We start from the raw sequence: 24,859 nt of genomic DNA, 5'->3' as shown, positions 1-24,859 counted from the left end.
AAGCAAATATTTTTTCACCCAAACTGCATGATACTTTCAGGTAATGATCAGTACACTAAGCCCACTTGGTTCCCCAAAGTTCCATCTTCTATGTTGAAGCGTTCGTTTCCAGTAACAGTTTCCAATCTGGCATTCCACTCTGTTTTCTCCTATATTGATAGATGTATTTGGAACTCTAAATCAAACACGGTTTGTGCTAGTTTCTTGAAACTTGACACAGTAAAGCAGTTTCACATTCTAACTCTATGTTTTGTTTCCTTTTCATGTAGCCCTAAGCAGTGACTGGCGAGAAACACTTTCATTGAAAGGTGTTGCAAGCTTCCAAAAATTACGAGTCTCCAGAAATCTCAGCAAATATTTTTAAAACCAAACTGGATGATACTTTTAGGTAATGATCAGTACACTAATCCCACTTGGTTCCCTAAATTTCGTTCTTTTATGTTGAAGCGTTCGTTTCCAGTAACAGATTGAATTTTGGCCTTTCTCTCTGTTTTCTCCTATATTGATGGATGTATTTGGAACTCTAAATCAACACGTTTTGTGCTAGCTTCTTGAAACTTGACACAGTAAAGTAGTTTCACATTCTAACTCTATGTTTTGTTTCCTTTTCTTGTAGCCCTAAGCAGTGACTGGCGAGAAACACTTACATTGAAAGGGGTTGCAAGCTTCCAAAAATTACGAGTCTCCAGAAATGTCAGCAAATATTTTTTCACCCAAAGTGGATGATACTTTCAGGTAATGATCAGTACACTAAGCCCACTTGGTTCCCCAAATTTCGATCTTCTATGTTGAAGCGTTCGTTTCCAGTAACAGTTTCCATTCTTGCATTTTACTCTGTTTTCTATTATATTGATAGATGTATTTGGAACTCTAAATCAAACACGGTTTGTGCTAGCTTCTTGAAACTTCACAGAGTAAAGCAGTTTCACATTCTAAGTCTATCTTTTGTTTCCTTTTCATGTAGCCTTAAGCAGAGACTGGCGAGAAACACTTTCATTGAAAGGGGTTGCAAGCTTCCAAAAATTACGAGTCTCCAGAAATCTCAGCAAATATTTTTAAAACCAAACTGGATGATACTTTCAGGTAATGATCAGTACACTAAGCCCACTTGGTTCTCCAAATTTCGTTCTTCTATGTTGAAGCGTTCCTTTCCAGTAACAGTTTCCATTCTGGCATTCCACTCTGTTTTCTCCTATATTGATAGATTTATTTGGAACTCTAAATCAAACACGGTTTGTGCTAGTTTCTTGAAACTTGACACAGTAAAGCAGTTTCACATTCTAACTCTATGTTTTGTTTCCTTTTCAAGTAGACCTAAGCAGTGACTGGCGAGAAACACTTTCATTGAATGGGGTTGCATGCTTCCAAAAATTACGAGTTTCCAGAAATCTAAGCAAATATTTTTAAAACCAAACTGGATGATACTTTTAGGTAATGATCAGTACACTAATCCCACTTGGTTCCCCAAATTTTGTTCTTCTATGTTGAAGCATTCGTTTCCTGTAACAGGTTGAATTTTGGCCTTTCTCTCTGTTTTCTCCTATATTGATAGATGTATTTGGAACTCTAAATCAAACATGCTTTGTGCTAGCTTCTTGAAACTTGACACAGTAAAGCAGTTTCACGTTCTATCTTTATGTTTTGTTTCGTCTTGATGTACCCCTAAGCAGTGACTGGCGAGAAACACTTTCATGGAAAGAGTTTGCAAATTTTCCAAAAATTCCGTGTCTCCAGAAATCTCAGCAAATATTTTTTCACCCAAACTGCATGATACTTTCAGGTAATGATCAGTACACTAAGCCCACTTGGTTCCCCAAATTTCGATCTTCTATGTTGAAGCGTTCGTTTCCAGTAACAGTTTGAATTTTGGCGTTTCACTCTGTTTTCTCCTATATTGATAGATGTATTTGGAACTCTAAATCAAACACGGTTTGTGCTAGCTTCTTGAAACTTGACACAGTAAAGCAGTTTCACATTCTAACTCTATGTTTTGTTTCCTTTTCATGTAGCCCTAAGCAGTGACTGGCGAGAAACACTTTCATTGAAAGGGGTTGCATGCTTCCAAAAATTACGAGTCTCCAGAAATCTCAGCAAATATTTTTTCACCCAAAGTGGATGATACTTTCAGGTAATGATCAGTACACTAAGCCCACTTGGTTCCCCAAATTTCGTTCTTCTATGTTGAAGCGTTCGTTTCCAGTAACAGTTTGAATTTTGTCGTTTCACTCTGTTTTCTCCTATATTGATAGATGTATTTGGAACTCTAAATCAAACACGGTTTGTGCTAGCTTCTTGAAACTTGACACAGTAAAGCAGTTTCACGTTCTATCTTTATGTTTTGTTTCCTCTTGATGTACCCCTAAGCAGTGACTGGCGAGAAACACTTTCATGGAAAGAGGTTGCAAATTTTCCAAAAATTACGTGTCTCCAGAAATCTCAGCAAATATTTTTTCACCCAAACTGGATGATACTTTCAGGTAATGATCAGTACACTAAGCCCACTTGGTTCCCCAAATTTCGTTCTTCTATGTTGACGCGTTCGTTTCCACTATCAGTTTGCATTTTGGCGTTTCAGTCTGTTTTCTGCTATATTGATAGATGTATTTGGAACTCTAAATCAAACACGGTTTGTGCTAGTTTCTTGAAACTTGACACAGTAAAGCAGTTTCACATTCTAACTCTATGTTTTGTTTCCTTTTCATGTAGCCCTAAGCAGTGAGTGGCGAGAAACACTTTCATTGAAAGGTGTTGCAAGCTTCCAAAAATTACGAGTCTCCAGAAATCTCAGCAAATATTTTTAAAACCAAACTGGATGATACTTTTAGGTAATGATCAGTACACTAATCCCACTTGGTTCCCTAAATTTTGTTCTTCTATGTTGAAGCGTTCGTTTCCAGTAACAGATTGAATTTTGGCCTTTCTCTATGTTTTCTCCTATATTGATAGATGTATTTGGAACTCTAAATCAACATGGTTTGTACTAGCTTCTTGAAACTTGACACAGTAAAGCAGTTTCACATTCTAACTCTATGTTTTGTTTCCTTTTCATGTAGCCCTAAGCAGTGACTGGCGAGAAACACTTTCATTGAAAGGGGTTGGAAGCTTCCAAAAATTACGAGTCTCCAGAAATCTCAGCAAATATTTTTTCACCCAAACTGCATGATACTTTCAGGTAATGATCAGTACACTAAGCCCACTTGTTTCCCCAAATTTCGTTCTTCTATGTTGAAGCGTTCGTTTCCAGTAACAGTTTGAATTTTGGCGTTTCACTCTGTTTTCTCCTATATTGATAGATGTATTTGGAACTCTAAATCAAACACGGTTTGTGCTAGCTTCTTGAAACTTGACACAGTAAAGCAGTTTCACATTCTAACTCTATGTTTTGTTTCCTTTTCATGTAGCCCTGAGCAGTGACTGGCGAGAAACACTTTCATTGAAAGGGGTTGCATGCTTCCAAAAATTACGAGTCTCCAGAAATCTCAGCAAATATTTTTTCACCCAAAGTGGATGATACTTTCAGGTAATGATCAGTACACTAAGCCCACTTGGTTCCCCAAATTTCGTTCTTCTATGTTGAAGCGTTCGTTTCCAGTAACAGTTTGAATTTTGTCGTTTCACTCTGTTTTCTCCTATATTGATAGATGTATTTGGAACTCTAAATCAAACACGGTTTGTGCTAGCTTCTTGAAACTTGACACAGTAAAGCAGTTTCACGTTCTATCTTCATGTTTTGTTTCCTCTTGATGTACCCCTAAGCAGTGACTGGCGAGAAACACTTTCATGGAAAGAGGTTGCAAATTTTCCAAAAATTACGTGTCTCCAGAAATCTCAGCAAATATTTTTTCACCCAAACTGGATGATACTTTCAGGTAATGATCAGTACACTAAGCCCACTTGGTTCCCCAAATTTCGTTCTTCTATGTTGACGCGTTCGTTTCCTGTAACAGTTTCCATTCTGGCGTTTCACTCTGTTTTCTCCTATATTGATAGATGTATTTGGAACTCTAAATCAAACACGGTTTGTTGTAGCTTCTTGAAACTTGACACAGTAAAGCAGTTTCACATTCTAACTCTATGTTTTGTTTCCTTTTCATGTAGCTTTAAGCAGTGACTGGCGAGAAACACTTTCATTGAAAGGGGTTGCAAGCATCCAAAAATTACGAGTCTCCAGAAATCTCAGCAAATATTTTTTCACCCAAACTGTATGATACTTTCAGGTAATGATCAGTACACTTGGCCCACTTGGTTCTCCAAATTTCGTTCTTCTATGTTGAAGCGTTCGTTTCCAGTAAGAGTTTCCATTCTGGCATTTCACTCTGTTTTCTCCTATATTGATAGATGTATTTGGAACTCTAAATCAAACACGGTTTGTGCTAGCTTCTTGAAACTTGACACAGTAAAGCAGTTTCACATTCTAACAATATGTTTTGTTTCCTTTTTATGTAGCTTTAAGCAGTGACTGCGAGAAACACTTTCATTGAAAGGGGTTGCAAGCTTCCAAAAATTACGAGTCTCCAGAAATCTCAGCAAATATTTTTTCACCCAAACTGGATGATACTTTCAGGAAATGATCAGTACACTAAGCCCACTTGGTTCTCCAAATTTCGTTCTTCTATGTTGAAGCGTTCGTTTCCAGTAACAGTTTCCATTCTGGCGTTTCACTCTGTTTTCTCATATATTGATAGATATATTTGGAACTCTAAATCAAACACGGTTTGTGCTAGCTTCTTGAAACTTGACACAGTAAAGCAGTTTCACATTCTAACTCTATGTTTTGTTTCCTTTTCATGTAGCCCTAAACAGTGACTGGCGAGAAACACTTTCATTGAAAGGGGTTGCAAGCTTCCAAAAATTACGAGTCTCCAGAAATCTCAGCAAGTATTTTTTCACCCAAACTGGATGATACTTTCAGGTAATGATCAGTACACTAATCCCACTTGGTTCCCCTAATTTCGTTCTTCTATGTTGAAGCATTCGTTTCCAGTAACAGGTTGAATTTTGGCCTTTCTCTCTGTTTTCTTCTATATTGATAGATGTATTTGGAACTCTAAATCAACACGGTTTGTGCTAGCTTCTTGAAACTTGACACACTAAAGCAGTTTCACGTTCTATCTTTATGTTTTGTTTCCTCGTGATGTACCCCTAAGCAGTGAATGGCGAGAAACACTTTCATGGAAAGAGGTTGCAAATTTTCCAAAAATTCCGTGTCTCCAGAAATTTCAGCAAATATTTTTTCACCCAAACTGGATGATACTTTCAGGTAATGATCAGTATACTAAGCCAAATTGGTTCCCCAAATTTCGTTCTTCTGTGTAGAAGCGTTCGTTTCCAGTAACAGGTTGAATTTTGGCCTTTCTCTCTGTTTTCTCCTATATTGATAGATGTATTTGTAAATCTAAATCAACACGGTTTGTGCTAGCTTCTTGAAACTTGACACAGTAAAGCAGTTTCACGTTCTATCTTTATGTTTTGTTTCCTCTTGATGTACCCCTAAGCAGTGACTGGCGAGAAACACTTTCATGGAAAGAGGTTGCAAATTTTCCAAAAATTACGTGTCTCCAGAAATCTCAGCAAATATTTTTTCACCCAAACTGGATGATACTTTCAGGTAATGATCAGTACACTAAGCCCACTTGGTTCCCCAAATTTCGTTCTTCTATGTTGACGCGTTCGTTTCCACTATCAGTTTGCATTTTGGCGTTGCAGTCTGTTTTCTGCTATATTGATAGATGTATTTGGAACTCTAAATCAAACACGGTTTGTGCTAGTTTCCTGAAACTTGACACAGTAAAGCAGTTTCACATTCTAAGTCTATGTTTTGTTTCCTTTTCATGTAGCCCTAAGCAGTGAGTGGCGAGAAACACTTTCATTGAAAGGTCTTGCAAGCTTCCAAAAATTACGAGTCTCCAGAAATCTCAGCAAATATTTTTTCACCCAAACTGGATGATACTTTCAGGTAATGATCAGTACACTAAGCCCACTTGGTTCCCTAAATTTCGTTCTTCTATGTTGAAGCGTTCGTTTCCAGTAACAGTTTGAATTTTGGCGTTTCACTCTGTTTTCTCCTATATTGATAGATGTATTTGGAACTCTAAATCAAACACGGTTTGTGCTAGCTTCTTGAAACTTGACACAGTAAAGCAGTTTCACATTCTAACTCTATGTTTTGTTTCCTTTTCATGTAGCCCTGAGCAGTGACTGGCGAGAAACACTTTCATTGAAAGGGGTTGCATGCTTCCAAAAATTACGAGTCTCCAGAAATCTCAGCAAATATTTTTTCACCCAAAGTGGATGATACTTTCAGGTAATGATCAGTACACTAAGCCCACTTGGTTCCCCAAATTTCGTTCTTCTATGTTGAAGCGTTCGTTTCCAGTAACAGTTTGAATTTTGTCGTTTCACTCTGTTTTCTCCTATATTGATAGATGTATTTGGAACTCTAAATCAAACACGGTTTGTGCTAGCTTCTTGAAACTTGACACAGTAAAGCAGTTTCACGTTCTATCTTTATGTTTTGTTTCCTCTTGATGTACCCCTAAGCAGTGACTGGCGAGAAACACTTTCATGGAAAGAGGTTGCAAATTTTCCAAAAATTACGTGTCTCCAGAAATCTCAGCAAATATTTTTTCACCCAAACTGGATGATACTTTCAGGTAATGATCAGTACACTAAGCCCACTTGGTTCCCCAAATTTCGTTCTTCTATGTTGACGCGTTCGTTTCCTGTAACAGTTTCCATTCTGGCGTTTCACTCTGTTTTCTCCTATATTGATAGATGTATTTGGAACTCTAAATCAAACACGGTTTGTTGTAGCTTCTTGAAACTTGACACAGTAAAGCAGTTTCACATTCTAACTCTATGTTTTGTTTCCTTTTCATGTAGCTTTAAGCAGTGACTGGCGAGAAACACTTTCATTGAAAGGGGTTGCAAGCATACAAAAATTACGAGTCTCCAGAAATCTCAGCAAATATTTTTTCACCCAAACTGTATGATACTTTCAGGTAATGATCAGTACACTTGGCCCACTTGGTTCTCCAAATTTCGTTCTTCTATGTTGAAGCGTTCGTTTCCAGTAACAGTTTCCATTCTGGCGTTTCACTCTGTTTTCTCATATATTGATAGATATATTTGGAACTCTAAATCAAACACGGTTTGTGCTAGCTTCTTGAAACTTGACACAGTAAAGCAGTTTCACATTCTAACTCTATGTTTTGTTTCCTTTTCATGTAGCCCTAAGCAGTGACTGGCGAGAAACACTTTCATTGAAAGGGGTTGCAAGCTTCCAAAAATTACGAGTCTCCAGAAATCTCAGCAAATATTTTTTCACCCAAACTGGATGATACTTTCAGGTAATGATCAGTACACTAATCCCACTTGGTTCCCCTAATTTCGTTCTTCTATGTTGAAGCATTCGTTTCCAGTAACAGGTTGAATTTTGGCCTTTCTCTCTGTTTTCTTCTATATTGATAGATGTATTTGGAACTCTAAATCAACACGGTTTGTGCTAGCTTCTTGAAACTTGACACACTAAAGCAGTTTCACGTTCTATCTTTATGTTTTGTTTCCTCGTGATGTACCCCTAAGCAGTGAATGGCGAGAAACACTTTCATGGAAAGAGGTTGCAAATTTTCCAAAAATTCCGTGTCTCCAGAAATTTCAGCAAATATTTTTTCACCCAAACTGGATGATACTTTCAGGTAATGATCAGTATACTAAGCCAAATTGGTTCCCCAAATTTCGTTCTTCTGTGTAGAAGCGTTCGTTTCCAGTAACAGGTTGAATTTTGGCCTTTCTCTCTGTTTTCTCCTATATTGATAGATGTATTTGTAAATCTAAATCAACACGGTTTGCGCTAGCTTCTTGAAACTTGACACAGTAAAGCAGTTTCACGTTCTATCTTTATGTTTTGTTTCCTCTTGATGTACCCCTAAGCAGTGACTGGCGAGAAACACTTTCATGGAAAGAGGTTGCAAATTTTCCAAAAATTACGTGTCTCCAGAAATCTCAGCAAATATTTTTTCACCCAAACTGGATGATACTTTCAGGTAATGATCAGTACACTAAGCCCACTTGGTTCCCCAAATTTCGTTCTTCTATGTTGACGCGTTCGTTTCCACTATCAGTTTGCATTTTGGCGTTTCAGTCTGTTTTCTGCTATATTGATAGATGTATTTGGAACTCTAAATCAAACACGGTTTGTGCTAGTTTCTTGAAACTTGACACAGTAAAGCAGTTTCACATTCTAAGTCTATGTTTTGTTTCCTTTTCATGTAGCCCTAAGCAGTGAGTGGCGAGAAACACTTTCATTGAAAGGTCTTGCAAGCTTCCAAAAATTACGAGTCTCCAGAAATCTCAGCAAATATTTTTTCACCCAAACTGGATGATACTTTCAGGTAATGATCAGTACACTAAGCCCACTTGGTTCCCCAAATTTCGTTCTTCTATGTTGAAGCGTTCGTTTCCAGTAACAGATTGAATTTTGGCCTTTCTCTCTGTTTTCTCCTATATTGATAGATGTATTTGGAACTCTAAATCAACACGGTTTGTGCTAGCTTCTTGAAACTTGACACAGTAAAGCAGTTTCACATTCTAACTCTATGTTTTGTTTCCTTTTCTTGTAGCCCTAAGCAGTGACTGGCGAGAAACACTTACGTTGAAAGGGGTTGCAAGCTTCCAAAAATTAGGAGTCTCCAGAAGTCTAAGCAAATATTTTTTCACCCAAACTGGATGATACTTTGAGGTAATGATCAGTACACTAAGCCCACTTGGTTCCCCAAATTTCGATCTTCTATGTTGAAGCGTTCGTTTCCAGTAACAGTTTCCATTCTTGCATTTTACTCTGGTTTCTCCTATATTGATAGATGTATTTGGAACTCTAAATCAAACACGGTTTGTCCTAGCTTCTTGAAACTTCACAGAGTAAAGCAGTTTCACATTCTAACTCTATCTTTTGTTTCCTTTTCATGTAGCCTTAAGCAGAGACTGGCGAGAAACACTTTCATTGAAAGGGGTTGCAAGCTTCCAAAAATTACGAGTCTCCAGAAATCTCAGCAAATATTTTTTCACCCAAACTGGATGATACTTTCAGGTAATGATCAGTACACTAAGCCCACTTGGTTCCCCAAAGTTCCATCTTCTATGTTGAAGCGTTCGTTTCCAGTAACAGTTTTCATTCTGGCATTCCACTCTGTTTTCTCCTATATTGATAGATGTATTTGGAACTCTAAATCAAACACGGTTTGTGCTAGTTTTTTGAAACTTGACACAGTAAAGCAGTTTCACATTCTAACTCTATGTTTTGTTTCCTTTTCATGTAGCCCTAAGCAGTGAGTGGCGAGAAACACTTTCATTGAAAGGTGTTGCAAGCTTCCAAAAATTACGAGTCTCCAGAAATCTCAGCAAATATTTTTAAAACCAAACTGGATGATACTTTTAGGTAATGATCAGTACACTAATCCCACTTGGTTCCCTAAATTTCGTTCTTCTATGTTGAAGCGTTCGTTTCCAGTTACAGATTGAATTTTGGCCTTTCTCTCTGTTTTCTCCTATATTGATAGATGTATTTGGAACTCTAAATCAACACGGTTTGTGCTAGCTTCTTGAAACTTGACACAGTAAAGCAGTTTCACATTCTAACTCTATGTTTTGTTTCCTTTTCTTGTAGCCCTAAGCAGTGACTGGCGAGAAACACTTTCATTGAAAGGGGTTGCAAGCTTCCAAAAATTACGAGTCTCCAGAAATCTCAGCAAATATTTTTTCACCCAAACTGGATGATACTTTCAGGTAATGATCAGTACACTAATCCCACTTGGTTCCCCAAATTTCGTTCTTCTATGTTGAAGCGTTCGTTTCCAGTAACAGTTTCCATTCTGGCGTTTCACTCTGTTTTCTCCTATATTGATAGATATATTTGGAACTCTAAATCAAACACGGTTTGTTGTAGCTTCTTGAAACTTGACACAGTAAAGCAGTTTCACATTCTAACTCTATGTTTTGTTTCCTTTTCATGTAGCCCTAAGCAGTGACTGGCGAGAAACACTTTCATTGAAAGGGGTTGCAAGCATCCAAAAATTACGAGTCTCCAGAAATCTCAGCAAATATTTTTTCACCCAAACTGCATGATACTTTCAGGTAATGATCAGTACACTAAGCCCACTTGGTTCCCCAAATTTCGTTCTTCTATGTTGAAGCGTTCGTTTCCAGTAACAGTTTGAATTTTGTCGTTTCACTCTGTTTTCTCCTATATTGATAGATGTATTTGGAACTCTAAATCAAACACGGTTTGTGCTAGCTTCTTGAAACTTGACACAGTAAAGCAGTTTCACATTCTAACTCTATGTTTTGTTTCTTTTTCATGTAGCCCTAAGCAGTGACTGGCGAGAAACACTTTCATTGAAAGGGGTTGCAAGCTTCCAAAAATTACGAGTCTCCAGAAGTCTAAGCAAATATTTTTTCACCCAAACTGGATGATACTTTCAGGTAATGATCAGTACACTAAGCCCACTTGGTTCCCCAAATTTCGATATTCTATGTTGAAGCGTTCGTTTCCAGTAACAGTTTCCATTCTTGCATTTTACTCTGTTTTTTCCTATATTGATAGATGTATTTGGAACTCTAAATCAAACACGGTTTGTCCTAGCTTCTTGAAACTTCACAGAGTAAAGCAGTTTCACATTCTAACTCTATCTTTTGTTTCCTTTTCATGTAGCCTTAAGCAGAGACTGGCGAGAAACACTTTCATTGAAAGGGGTTGCAAGCTTCCAAAAATTACGAGTCTCCAGAAATCTCAGCAAATATTTTTTCACCCAAACTGGATGATACTTTCAGGTAATGATCAGTACACTAAGCCCACTTGGTTCCCCAAATTTCGTTCTTCTATGTTGAAGCGTTCGTTTCCAGTAACAGTTTCCATTCTGGCATTCCACTCTGTTTTCTCCTATATTGATAGATGTATTTGGAACTCTAAATCAAACACGGTTTGTGCTAGTTTCTTGAAACTTGACACAGTAAAGCAGTTTCACATTCTAACTCTATGTTTTGTTTCCTTTTCATGTAGCCATAAGCAGTGAGTGGCGAGAAACACTTTCATTCAAAGGTGTTGCAAGCTTCCAAAAATTACGAGTCTCCAGAAATCTCAGCAAATATTTTTAAAACCAAACTGGATGATACTTTTAGGTAATGATCAGTACACTAATCCCACTTGGTTCCCTAAATTTCGTTCTTCTATGTTGAAGCGTTCGTTTCCAGTAACAGATTGAATTTTGGCCTTTCTCTCTGTTTTCTCCTATATTGATAGATGTATTTGGAACTCTAAATCAACACGGTTTGGGCTAGCTTCTTGAAACTTGACACAGTAAAGCAGTTTCACATTCTAACTCTATGTTTTGTTTCCTTTTCTTGTAGCCCTAAGCAGTGACTGGCGAGAAACACTTACATTGAAAGGGGTTGCAAGCTTCCAAAAATTACGTGTCTCCAGAAATCTCAGCAAATATTTTTTCACCCAAACTGGATGATACTTTCAGGTAATGATCAGTACACTAAGCCCACTTGGTTCCCCAAATTTCGATCTTCTATGTTGAAGCGTTCGTTTCCAGTAACAGTTTCCATTCTTGCATTTTACTCTGTTTTCTCCTATATTGATAGATGTATTTGGAACTCTAAATCAAACACGGTTTGTGCTAGCTTCTTGAAACTTCACAGAGTAAAGCAGTTTCACATTCTAACTCTATCTTTTGTTTCCTTTTCATGTAGCCTTAAGCAGAGACTGGCGAGAAACAGTTTCATTGAAAGGGGTTGCAAGCTTCCAAAAATTACGAGTCTCCAGAAATCTCAGCAAATATTTTTTCACCCAAACTGGATGATACTTTCAGGTAATGATCAGTACACTAAGCCCACTTGGTTCTCCAAATTTCGTTCTTCTATGTTGAAGCGTTCGTTTCCAGTAACAGTTTCCATTCTGGCATTCCACTCTGTTTTCTCCTATATTGATAGATGTATTTGGAACTCTAAATCAAACACGGTTTGTGCTAGTTTCTTGAAACTTGACACAGTAAAGCAGTTTCACATTCTAACTCTATGTTTTGTTTCCTTTTCAAGTAGACCTAAGCAGTGACTGGCGAGAAACACTTTCATTGAATGGGGTTGCAAGCTTCCAAAAATTACGAGTCTCCAGAAATCTAAGCAAATATTTTTTCACCCAAACTGGATGATACTTTTAGGTAATGATCAGTACACTAATCCCACTTGGTTCCCCAAATTTTGTTCTTCTATGTTGAAGCGTTCGTTTCCTGTAACAGGTTGAATTTTGGCCTTTCTCTCTGTTTTCTCCTATATTGATAGATGTATTTGGAACTCTAAATCAAACATGCTTTGTGCTAGCTTCTTGAAACTTGACACAGTAAAGCAATTTCCCGTTCTATCTTTATGTTTTGTTTCGTCTTGATGTACCCCTAAGCAGTGACTGGCGAGAAACACTTTCATGGAAAGAGGTTGCAAATTTTCCAAAAATTACGTGTCTCCAGAAATCTCAGCAAATATTTTTTCACCCAAACTCGATGATACTCTCAGGTAATGATCAGTACACTAAGCCCACTTGGTTCCCCAAATTTCGTTCTTCTATGTTGACGCGTTCGTTTCCACTATCAGTTTGCATTTTGGCGTTTCAGTCTGTTTTCTGCTATATTGATAGATGTATTTGGAACTCTAAATCAAACACGGTTTGTGCTAGTTTCTTGAAACTTGACACAGTAAAGCAGTTTCACATTCTAACTCTATGTTTTGTTTCCTTTTCATGTAGCCCTAAGCAGTGACTGGCGAGAAACACTTTCATTGAAAGGGGTTGCAAGCTTCCAAAAATTAGGAGTCTCCAGAAATCTCAGCAAATATTTTTTCACCCAAACTGGATGATACTTTCAGGTAATGCTCAGTACACTAAGCCCACTTGGTTCCCCAAATTTCGTTCTTCTATGTTGAAGCGTTCGTTTCCAGTAACAGATTGAATTAGGGCTTTCTCTCTGTTTTCTCCTATATTGATAGATGTATTTGGAACTCTAAATCAACACGGTTTGTGCTAGCTTCTTGAAACTTGGCACACTAAAGCAGTTTCACGTTCTATCTTTATGTTTTGTTTCCTCGTGATGTACCCCTAAGCAGTGACTGGCGAGAAACACTTTCATGGAAAGAGGTTGCAAATTTTCCAAAAATTCCGTGTCTCCAGAAATCTCAGCAAATATTTTTTCACCCAAACTGGATGATACTTTCAGGTAATGATCAGTATACTAAGCCAAATTGGTTCCCCAAATTTCGTTCTTCTGTGTAGAAGCGTCCGTTTCCAGTAACAGGTTGAATTTTGGCCTTTCTCTCTGTTTTCTCCTATATTGATAGATGTATTTGGAAATCTAAATCAACACGGTTTGTGCTAGCTTCTTGAAACTTGACACAGTAAAGCAGTTTCACGTTCTATCTTTATGTTTTGTTTCCTCTTGATGTACCCCTAAGCAGTGACTGGCGAGAAACACTTTCATGGAAAGAGGTTGCAAATTTTCCAAAAATTACGTGTCTCCAGAAATCTCAGCAAATATTTTTTCACCCAAACTGGATGATACTTTCAGGTAATGATCAGTACACTAAGCCCACTTGGTTCCCCAAATTTCGTTCTTCTATGTTGACGCGTTCGTTTCCACTATCAGTTTGCATTTTGGCGTTTCAGTCTGTTTTCTGATATATTGATAGATGTATTTGGAACTCTAAATCAAACACGGTTTGTGCTAGTTTCTTGAAACTTGACACAGTAAAGCAGTTTCACATTCTAACTCTATGTTTTGTTTCCTTTTCATGTAGCCCTAAGCAGTGACTGGCGAGAAACACTTTCATTGAAAGGTGTTGCAAGCTTCCAAAAATTACGAGTCTCCAGAAATCTCAGCAAATATTTTTAAAACCAACCTGGATGATACTTTTAGGTAATGATCAGTACACTAATCCCACTTGGTTCCCTAAATTTCGTTCTTCTATGTTGAAGCGTTCGTTTCCAGTAACAGATTGAATTTTGGCCTTTCTCTCTGTTTTCTCCTATATTGATAGATGTGTTTGGAACTCTAAATCAACACGGTTTGTGCTAGCTTCTTGAAACTTGACACAGTAAAGCAGTTTCACATTCTAACTCTATGTTTTGTTTCCTTTTCTTGTAGCCCTAAGCAGTGACTGGTGAGAAACACTTACATTGAAAGGGGTTGCAAGCTTCCAAAAATTACGAGTCTCCAGAAATCTCAGCAAATATTTTTTCACCCAAACTGGATGATACTTTCAGGTAATGATCAATACACTAAGCCCACTTGGTTCTCCAAATTTCGTTCTTCTATGTTGAAGCGTTCGTTTCCAGTAACAGGTTGAATTCTGGCCTTTCTCTCTGTTTTCTCCTATATTGATAGATGTATTTGGAACTCTAAATCAACACGGTTTGTGCTAGCTTCTTGAAACTTGACACACTAAAGCAGTTTCACGTTCTATCTTTATGTTTTGTTTCCTCGTGTTGTACCCCTAAGCAGTGACTGGCGAGAAACACATTCATGGAAAGAGGTTGCAAATTTTCCAAAAATTCCGTGTCTCCAGAAATCTCCGCAAATATTTTTTCACCCAAACTGGATGATACTTTCAGGTAATGATCAGTATACTAAGCCAAATTGGTTCCCCAAATTTCGTTCTTCTGTGTAGAAGCGTTCGTTTCCAGTAACAGGTTGAATTTTGGCCTTTCTCTCTGTTTTCTCCTATATTGATAAATGTATTTGGAAATCTAAATCAACACGGTTTGTACTAGCTTCTTGAAACTTGACACAGTAAAGCAGCTTCACGTTCTATCTTTATGTTTTGTTTCCTCTTGATGTACCCCTAAGCAGTGACTGGCGAGAAACACTTTCATGGAAAGAGGTTGCTAATTTTCCAAAAATTCCGTGTCTCCAGAAATCTCAGTAAATATTTTTTCACCCAAACTGCATGATACTTTCAGGTAATGATCAGTATACTAAGCCAATTTGGTTCCCCAAATTTCGTTCTTCTGTGTAGAAGCGTTGGTTTCCAGTAACAGGTTGAATTTTGGCCTTTCTCTCTGTTTTCTCCTATATTGATAGATGTATTTGGAAATCTAAATCAACACGGTTTGTGCTAGCTTCTTGAAACTTGACACAGTAAAGCAGTTTCACGTTCTATCTTTATGTTTTGTTTCCTCTTGATGTACCCCTAAGCAGTGACTGGCGAGAAACACTTTCATGGAAAGAGGTTGCAAATTTTCCAAAAATTACGTGTCTCCAGAAATCTCAGCAAATATTTTTTCACCCAAACTGGATGATACTTTCAGGTAATGATCAGTACACTAAGCCCACTTGGTTCCCCAAATTTCGTTCTTCTATGTTGACGCGTTCGTTTCCACTATCAGTTTGCATTTTGGCGTTTCAGTCTGTTTTCTGCTATATTGATAGATGTATTTGGAACTCTAAATCAAACACGATTTGTGCTAGCTTCTTGAAACTTGAAACAGTAAAGCAGTTTCACGTTCTATCTCTATGTTTTGTTTCCTTTTCTTGTAGCCCTAAGCAGTGACTGGCGAGAAACTCTTTCATGGAAAGAGGTTGCAAATTTTCCAAAAATTATGTGTCTCCAGAAATCTCAGCAAATATTTTTTCACCCAAACTGGATGATACTCTCAGGCAATGATAAGTATACTAAGCCAACTTGGTTCCCCAAATTTCGTTCTTCTGTGTTGAAGCGTTCGTTTCCAGTAGCAGTTTGAATTTTGGCCTTTCTCTCTGTTTTCTCCTATATTGATAGATGTATTTGGAACTCTATATCAAACACGGTTTGTGCTAGCTTCTTGAAACTTGACACAGTAAAGCAGTTTCACATTCTAACTCTGTTTTGTTTCCTTTTCTTGTAGCCCTAAGCAGTGACTGGCGAGAAACAGTTTCATTGAAAGGGGTTGCAAGCTTCCAAAAATTACGAGTCTCCAAAAATATCAGCAAATATTTTTTCACCCAAACTGGATGATACTTTCAGGTAATGATCAGTACACAAAGCCCACTTGGTTCCCCAAATTTCGATCTTCTATGTTGGAGCGTTCGTTTCCAGTAACAGTTTCCATTCTGGCTTTTCACTCTGTTTTCTCTTATATTGATTGATGTATTTGGAACTCTAAATCAAACACTGTTTGTGCTAGCTTCTTGAAACTTGACACAGTAAAGCAGTTTCACATTCTAACTCTACGTTTTGTTTCCTTTTCATGTAGCCCTAAGCAGTGACTGGCGAGAAACACTTTCATTGAAAGGGGTTGCAAGCTTCCAAAAATTACGAGTCTCCAGAAATCTCACCAAATATTTTTTCACCCAAACTGGATGATACTTTCAGGTAATGATCAGTATACTAAGCCCACTTGGTTCTCCAAATTTCGTTCTTCTATGTTGAAGCGTTCGTTTCCAGTAAGAGTTTCCATTCTGGCATTTCACTCTGTTTTCTCCTATATTGATAGATGTATTTGGAACTCTAAATCAAACACGGTTTGTGCTAGCTTCTTGAAACTTGACACAGTAAAGCAGTTTCACGTTCTATCTCTATGTTGTGTTTCCTCTTGATGTAGCCATAAGCAGTGACTGGCGAGAAACACTTTCAAGGAAAGGGGTTGCCAAGCTTCCAAAAATTACGAGTCTCCAGAAATCTCAGCAAATATTTTTTCACCCAAACTGGATGATACTTTCAGGTAATGATCAGAACACTAAGCCCACTTGGTTTTCCAAATTTCGTTCTTCTATGTTGATGCGTCCGTTTCCAGAAACAGTTTGCATTCTGGCATTTCACTCTGTTTTCTCCTATATTGATAGATGTATTTGGAACTATAAATCAAACACGCTTTGTGCTAGCTTCTTGAAACTTGACGCAGTAAAGCAGTTTCACATTCTATCTTTATGTTTTGTTTCCTCTTGATGTAACCCTAAGCAGTGACTGGCGAGAAACTCTTTCATGGAAAGAGGTTGCAAATTTTCCAAAAATTCCGTGTCTCCAGAAATCTCAGCAAATATTTTTTCACCCAAACTGGATGATACTTTCAGGTAATGATCAGTATACTAAGCCAACTTGGTTCCCCAAATTTCGTTCTTCTGTGTTGAAGCGTTCGTTTCCAGTAACAGGTTGAATTTTGGCCTTTCTCTCTGTTTTCTCCTATATTGATAGATGTATTTGGAACTCTAAATCAACACAGTTTGTGCTAGCTTCTTGAAACTTGACACAGTAAAGCAGTTTCACGTTCTATCTTTATGTTTTGTTTCCTCTTGATGTACCCCTAAGCAGTGACTGGCGAGAAACACTTTCATAGAAAGAGGTTGCAAATTTTCCAAAAATTCCGTGTCTCCAGAAATCTCAGCAAATATTTTTTCACCAAAACTGGATGATACTTTCAGGTAATGATCAGTATACTAAGCCAACTTGGTTCCCCAAATTTCGTTCTTCTGTGTTGAAGCGTTCGTTTCCAGTAACAGGTTGAACTTAGGCCTTTCTCTCTGTTTTCTCCTATATTGATAGATGTATTTGGAACTCTAAATCAACACGGTTTGTGCTAGCTTCTTGAAACTTGACACAGTAAAGCAGTTTCACGTTCTATCTCTATGTTTTGTTTCCTCTGGATGTACCCCTAAGCAGTGACTGTCGAGAAACACTTTCATGGAAAGAGGTAGCAAATTTTCCAAAAATTCCGTGTCTACAGAAATCTCAGCAAATATTTTTCCACCCAAACACGATGATACTCTCAGGTAATGATCAGTATACTAAGCCAACTTGGTTCCCAAAATTTCGTTCTTCTGTGTTGAAGCGTTCGTTTCCAGTAACAGTTTGAATTTTGGCCTTTCTCTCTGTTTTCTCCTATATTGATAGATGTATTTGGAACTCTAAATCAAACATGGTTTGTGCTAGTTTCTTGAAACTTGACACAGTAAAGCAGTTTCACATTCTAACTCTATGTTTTGTTTCCTTTTCTTGTAGCCATAAGCAGTGACTGGCGAGAAACACTTTCATTGAAAGGGGTTGCAAGCTTCCAAAAATTACGAGTCTCCAGAAATCTCAGCAAATATTTTTTCACCCAAACTGGATGATACTTTCAGGTAATGACCAGTACACTAAGCCCACTTGGTTCCCCAAATTTCGATCTTCTATTTTGAAGCGTTCGTTTCCAGTACCAGTTTCCATTCTGGCTTTTCACTCTGTTTTCTCCTATATTGATAGATGTATTTGGAACTCTAAATCAAACACAGTTTGTGCTAGTTTCTTGAAACTTGACACAGTAAAGCAGTTTCACATTCTAACTCTACGTTTTGTTTCGTTTTCATGTAGCCCTAAGCAGTGACTGGCGAGAAACACTTTCATTTAAAGGTGTTCCAAGCTTCCAAAAATTACGAGTCTCCAGAAATCTCAGCAAATATTTTTAAAACCAAACTGGATGATACTTTCAGGTAATGATCAGTACACTAATCCCACTTGGTTTTCCAAATTTCGTTCTTCTATGTTGACGCGTTCGTTTCCAGTATCAGTTTCCATTCTGGCATTTCACTCTGTTTTCTCCTATATTGATAGATGTATTTGGAACTCTAAATCAAACACGGTTTGTGCTAGCTTCTTGAAACTTGACACAGTAAAGCAGTTTCACATTCTAACTCTATGTTTTGTTTCCTTTTCATGTAGCACTAAGCAGTGACTGGCGAGAAACACTTTCATTGAAAGGGGTTGCAAGCTTCCAAAAATTACAAGTCTCCAGAAATCTCAGCAAATATTTTTTCACCCAAACTGGATGACACTTTCAGGTAATGATCAGTACACTAAGCCCACTTGGTTCCCCAAATTTCGTTCTTCTATGTTGAAGCGTTCGTTTCCAGTAACAGTTTGCATTCTGGCATTTCACTCTGTTTTCTCCTATATTGATAGATGTATTTGGAACTCTAAATCAAACACGGTTTGTGCTAGCTTCTTGAAACTTGACACAGTAAAGCAGTTTCACATTCTAACTCTATGTTTTGTTTCCTTTTCATGTAGCCCTAAGCAGTGACTTTCGAGAAACACTTTCATTGAAAGGGGTTGCAAGCTTCCAAAAATTACGAGTCTCCAGAAATCTCAGCAAATATTTTTTCAACCAACCTGGATGATACTTTCAAGTAATGATCAGTACACTAAGCCCACTTGGTTCCACAAATTACGTTCTTCTATGTTGACGCGTTCATTTCCACTATCAGTTTGCATTTTGGCGTTTCACTCCGTTTTCTGCTATATTGATAGATGCATTTGGAACTCTAAATCAAACACTGTTTGTGCTAGCTTCTTGAAACTTGACACAGTAAAGCAGTTTCACATTCTAACTCTACATTTTGTTTCCTTTTCATGTAGCCCTAAGCAGTGACTGGCGAGAAACACTTTCATTGAAAGGGGTTGCACTCTTCCAAAAATTACGAGTCTCCAAAATCTCAGCAAATATTTTTAAAACCAAACTGGATGATACTTTCAGGTAATGATCAGTACACTAAGCCCACTTGGTTCCCCAAATTTCGTTCTTCTATGTTGAAGCGTTCGTTTCCAGTAACAGTTTGAATTTTGTCGTTTCACTCTGTTTTCTCCTATATTGATAGATGTATTTGGAACTCTAAATCAAACACGGTTTGTGCTAGCTTCTTGAAACTTGACACAGTAAAGCAGATTTCCATTCTATCTCTATGTTGTGTTTCCTCTTGATGTAGCCCTAAGCAGTGACTGGCGAGTAACACTTTCATGGAAAGGGGTTGCCAAGCTTCCAAAAATTACGAGTCTCCAGAAATCTCAGCAAATATTTTTTCTCCCAAACTGGGTGATACTTTCAGGTAATGATCAGAACACTAAGCCCACTTGGTTCCCCAAATTTCGTTCTTCTATGTTGACGCGTTCGTTTCCACTATCAGTTTGCATTTTGGCGTTTCACTCTTTTTTCTGCTATATGGATAGATGTATTTGGAACTCTAAGTCAAACACGGTTTGTGCTAGTCTCTTGAAACTTGACACAGTAAAGCAGTTTCACATTCTAACTCTATGTTTTGTTTCCTTTTCATGTAGCCCTAAGCAGTGACTGGCGACAAACACTTTCATTGAAAGGGGTTGCAAGCTTCCAAAAATTACGTGTCTCCAGAAATCTCAGCAAATATTTTTTCACCCAAACTGGATGATACTTTCAGTTAATGATCAGTACACTAAGCCCACTTGGTTCCCCAAATTTCATTCTTCTATGTTGAAGCGTTCGTTTCCAGTAACTGTTTGAATTTTGTCGTTTCACTCTGTTTTCTCCTATATTGATAGATGTATTTGGAACTCTAAATCAAACACGGTTTGTGCTAGCTTTTTGAAACTTGACACAGTAAAGCAGTTTCACGTTCTATCTCCATGTTGTGTTTCCTCTTGATGTTGCCCTAAGCAGTGACTGGCGAGAAACACTTTCCTGGAAAGGGGTTGCCAAGCTTCCAAAAATTACGAGTCCCCAGAAATCTCAGCAAATATTTTTTCACCCAAACTGTATGATACTTTCAGGTAATGATCAGTACACTAAGCCAACTTGGTTCCCCAAATTTCGTTCTTCTATATTGACGCGTTCGTTTCTACTATCAGTTTGCATTTTGGCGTTTCACTCTGTTTTCTGCATATTGATAGATGTATTTGGAACTCTAAATCAACACGGTTTGTGCTAGCTTCTTGAAACTTGACACAGTAAAGCAGTTTCACATTATATCTTTATGTTTGGTTTCCTCTTTATGTACCCCTAAGCAGTGACTGGCGAGAAACACTTTCATGGAAAGAGGTTGCAAATTTTCCAAATATTACGTGTCTCCAGAAATCTCAGCCAATATTTTTTCAACCAAACTGGATGATACTCTCAGGTAATGATCAGTATACTAAGCCAACTTGGTTCCCCAAATTTCGTTCTTCTGTGTTGAAGCGTTCGTTTCCAGTAACAGTTTGAATTTTGGCCTTTCTCTCTGTTTTCTCCTATATTGATAGATGTATTTGGAACTCTAAATCAAACACGGTTTGTGCTAGCTTCTTGAAACTTGACACAGTAAAGCAGTTTCACATTCTAACTCTATGTTTTGTTTCCTTTTCTTGTAGCCCTAAGCAGTGACTGGCGAGAAACACTTTCATTGAAAGGGGTTGCAAGCTTCCAAAAATTACGAGTCTCCAGAAATCTCAGCAAATATTTTTTTCACCCAAACTGGATGATACTTTCAGGTAATGATCAGTACACTAAGCCCACTTGGTTCCCCAAATTTTGATCTTCTATGTTGAAGCGTTCGTTTCCAGTAACTGTTTGAATTTTGTCGTTTCACTCTGTTTTCTCCTATATTGATAGATGTATTTGGAACTCTAAATCAAACACGGTTTGTGCTAGCTTCTTGAAACTTGACACAGTAAAGCAGTTTCACGTTCTATCTTTATGTTTTGTTTCCTCTTGATGTACCCCTAAGCAGTGACTGGCGAGAAACACTTTCATGGAAAGAGGTTGCAAATTTTCCAAAAATTACGTGTCTCCAGAAATCTCAGCAAATACTTTTTCACCCAAACTGGATGATACTTTCAGGTAATGATCAGAACACTAAGCCCACTTGGTTCCCCAAATGTCGTTCTTCTATGTTGAAGCGTTCGTTTCCAGTAACAGTTTCCATTCTGGCATTTCACTCTGTTTTCTCCTATATTGATAGATGTATTTGGAACTCTAAATCAACACGGTTTGTGCTAGCTTCTCGAAACTTGACACACTAAAGCAGTTTCACGTTCTATCTTTATGTTTTGTTTCCTCTTGATGTACCCCTAAGCAGTGACTGGCGAGAAACTCTTTCATGGAAAGAGGTTGCAAATTTTCCAAAAATCACGTGTCTCCAGAAATCTCAGCAAATATTTTTTCACCCAAAGTGGATGATACTCTCAGGTAATGATCAGTATACTAAGCCAACTTGGTTCCCCAAATTTCGTTCTTCTGTGTTGAAGCGTTCGTTTCCAGTAACAGTTTGAATTTTGGCCTTTCTCTCTGTTTTCTCCTATAATGATACATGTATTTGGAACTCGAAATCAAACACGGTTTGTGCTAGCTTCTTGAAACTTGACACAGTAAAGCACTTTCACATTCTAACTCTATGTTTTGTTTCCTTTTCATGTAGCCCTAAGCAGTGAATGGCGAGAAACACTTTCATTGAAAGGGGTTGCAAGCTTCCAAAAATTACGAGTCTCCAGAAATCTCAGCAAATATTTTTTCACCCAAACTGGATGATACTTTCAGGTAATGATCAGTACACTACGCCCACTTGGTTCCCCAAATTTCGTTCTTCTATGCTGAAGCGTTCGTTTCCAGTAACATTTTGAATTTTGTCGTTTCACTCTGTTTTCTCCTATATAGATAGATATATTTGGAACTCTAAATCAAACACGGTTTGTGCTAGCTTCTTGAAACTTGACACAGTAAAGCAGTTTCACGTTCTATCTCTATGTTGTGTTTCCTCTTGATGTAGCCCTAAGCAGTGACTGGCGAGAAACACTTTCATTGAAAGGGGTTGCAAGCTTCCAAAAATTAAGAGTCTCCAGAAATCTCAGCAAATACTTTTAAAACCAAACTGGATGATACTTTCAGGTAATGATCAGAACACTAAGCCCACTTGGTTCCCCAAATTTCGTACTTCTATGTTGACGCGTTCGTTTCCAGTAACAGTTTGCATTCTGGCATTTCACTCTGTATTCTCCTATATTGATAGATGTATTTGGAACTCTAAATCAAACAAGGTTTGTGCTAGGTTCTTGAAACTTGACACAGTAAAGCAGTTTCACATTCTATCTTTATGTTTTGTTTCCTCTTGATGTACCCCTAAGCAATGACTGGCGAGAAACACTTTCATGGAGAGAGGTTGCAAATTTTCCAAAAATCACGTGTCTCCAGAAATCTCAGCAAATATTTTTTCACCCAAAGTGGATGATACTCTCAGGTAATGATCAGTATACTAAGCCAACTTGGTTCCCCAAATTTCGTTCTTCTGTGTTGAAGCGTTCGTTTCCAGTAACAGTTTGAATTTGGCCTTTCTCTCTGTTTTCTCCTATATTGATAGATGTATTAGGAACTCTAAATCAAACACGGTTTGTGCTAGCTTCTTGAAACTTGACAAAGTAAAGCAGTTTCACATTCTAACTCTATGTTTTGTTTCCTTTTCTTGTAGCCGTAAGCAGTGACTGGCGAGAAGCACTTTCATTGAAAGGGGTTGAAAGCTTCCAAAAATTACGAGTCTCCAGAAATCTCAGCAAATATTTTTTCACCCAAACTGAATGATACTTTCAGGTAATGATCAGTACACTAAGCCCACTTGGTTCTCCAAATTTCATTCTTCTATGTTGAAGCGTTCGTTTCCAGTAACAGTTTCCATTCTGGCATTTCACTCTGTTTTCTCCTATATTGATAGATGCATTTGGAACTCTAAATCAAACACGGTTTGTGCTAGTTTCTTGAAACTTGAATCAGTAAAGCAGTTTCACATTCTAACTCTATGTTTTGTTTCCTTTTCATGTAGCCCTAAGCAGTGACTGGCGAGAAACACTTTCATTGAAAGGGGTTGCAAGCTTCCAAAAATTACGAGTCTCCAGAAATCTCAGCAAATATTTTTAAAACCAAACTGGATGATACTTTCAGGTAATGATCAGTACACTAATCCCACTTGGGTCCCCAAATTTCATTCTTCTATGTTGATGCGTTCGTTTCCAGTAACAGTTTGAATTTTGTCGTTTCACTCTGTTTTCTCCTATACTGATAGATGTATTTGGAACTCTAAATCAAACACGGTTTCTGCTAGCTTCTTGAAACTTGAAATAGTAAAGCAGTTTCACGTTCTATCTCTATGTTGTGTTTCCTTTTGATGTAGCCCTAAGCAGTGACTTGCGAGAAACACTTTCATGGAAAGGGGTTGCCAAGCTTCCAAAAATTACGAGTCTCCAGAAATCTCAGCAAATATTTTTTCACCCAAACTGGATGATACTTTCAGGTAATGATCAGAACACTAAGCCCACTTGGTTCCCCAAATTTCGTTCTTCTATGTTGAAGCATTCATTTCCAGTAACAGTTTGAAATTTGGCGTTTCACTCTGTTTTCTCCTATATTGATAGATGTATTTGGAACTCTAAATCAACACGGTTTGTGCTAGCTTCTTGAAACTTGACACAGTAAAGCAGTTTCACGTTCTATCTTTATGTTTTGTTTCCTCTTGATGTACCCCTAAGCAGTGACTGGCGAGAAACACTTTCATGGAAAGAGGTTACAAATCTTCCAAAAATTACGTGTCTCCAGAAATCTCAGCAAATATTTTTTCACCCAAACTGGATGTTACTCTCAGGTAATGATCAGTATACTAAGCCAACTTGGTTCCCCAAATTTCGTTCTTTTGTGTTGAAGCGTTCGTTTCCAGTAACAGTTTGAATTTTGGCCTTTCTCTGTTTTCTCCTATATTGATAGATGTATTTGGAACTCGAAATCAAACACGCTTTGTGCTAGCTACTTGAAACATGACACAGTAAAGCAGTTTCACATTCCAACTCTATGTTTTGTTTCCTTTTCTTATAGCCCTAAGCAGTGACTGGCGAGAAACACTTTCATTGAAAGGGGTTGCAAGCTTCCAAAAATTACGAGTCTCCAGAAATCTCAGCAAATATTTTTTCACCCAAACTGGATGATACTTTCAGGTAATGATCAGTACACTAAGCCCACTTGGTTCCCCAAATTTCGATCTTCTATGTTGAAGCCTTCGTTTCCAGTAACAGTTTCCATTCTTGCATTTCACTCTGTTTTCTCCTA

Source organism: Spermophilus citellus, assembly GCF_964194105.1.
Source record: "Spermophilus citellus genome assembly, chromosome: 4".
In the NCBI taxonomy this organism is placed as follows: domain Eukaryota; kingdom Metazoa; phylum Chordata; class Mammalia; order Rodentia; family Sciuridae; genus Spermophilus; species Spermophilus citellus.
This window is presented reverse-complemented; position numbering follows the sequence as displayed.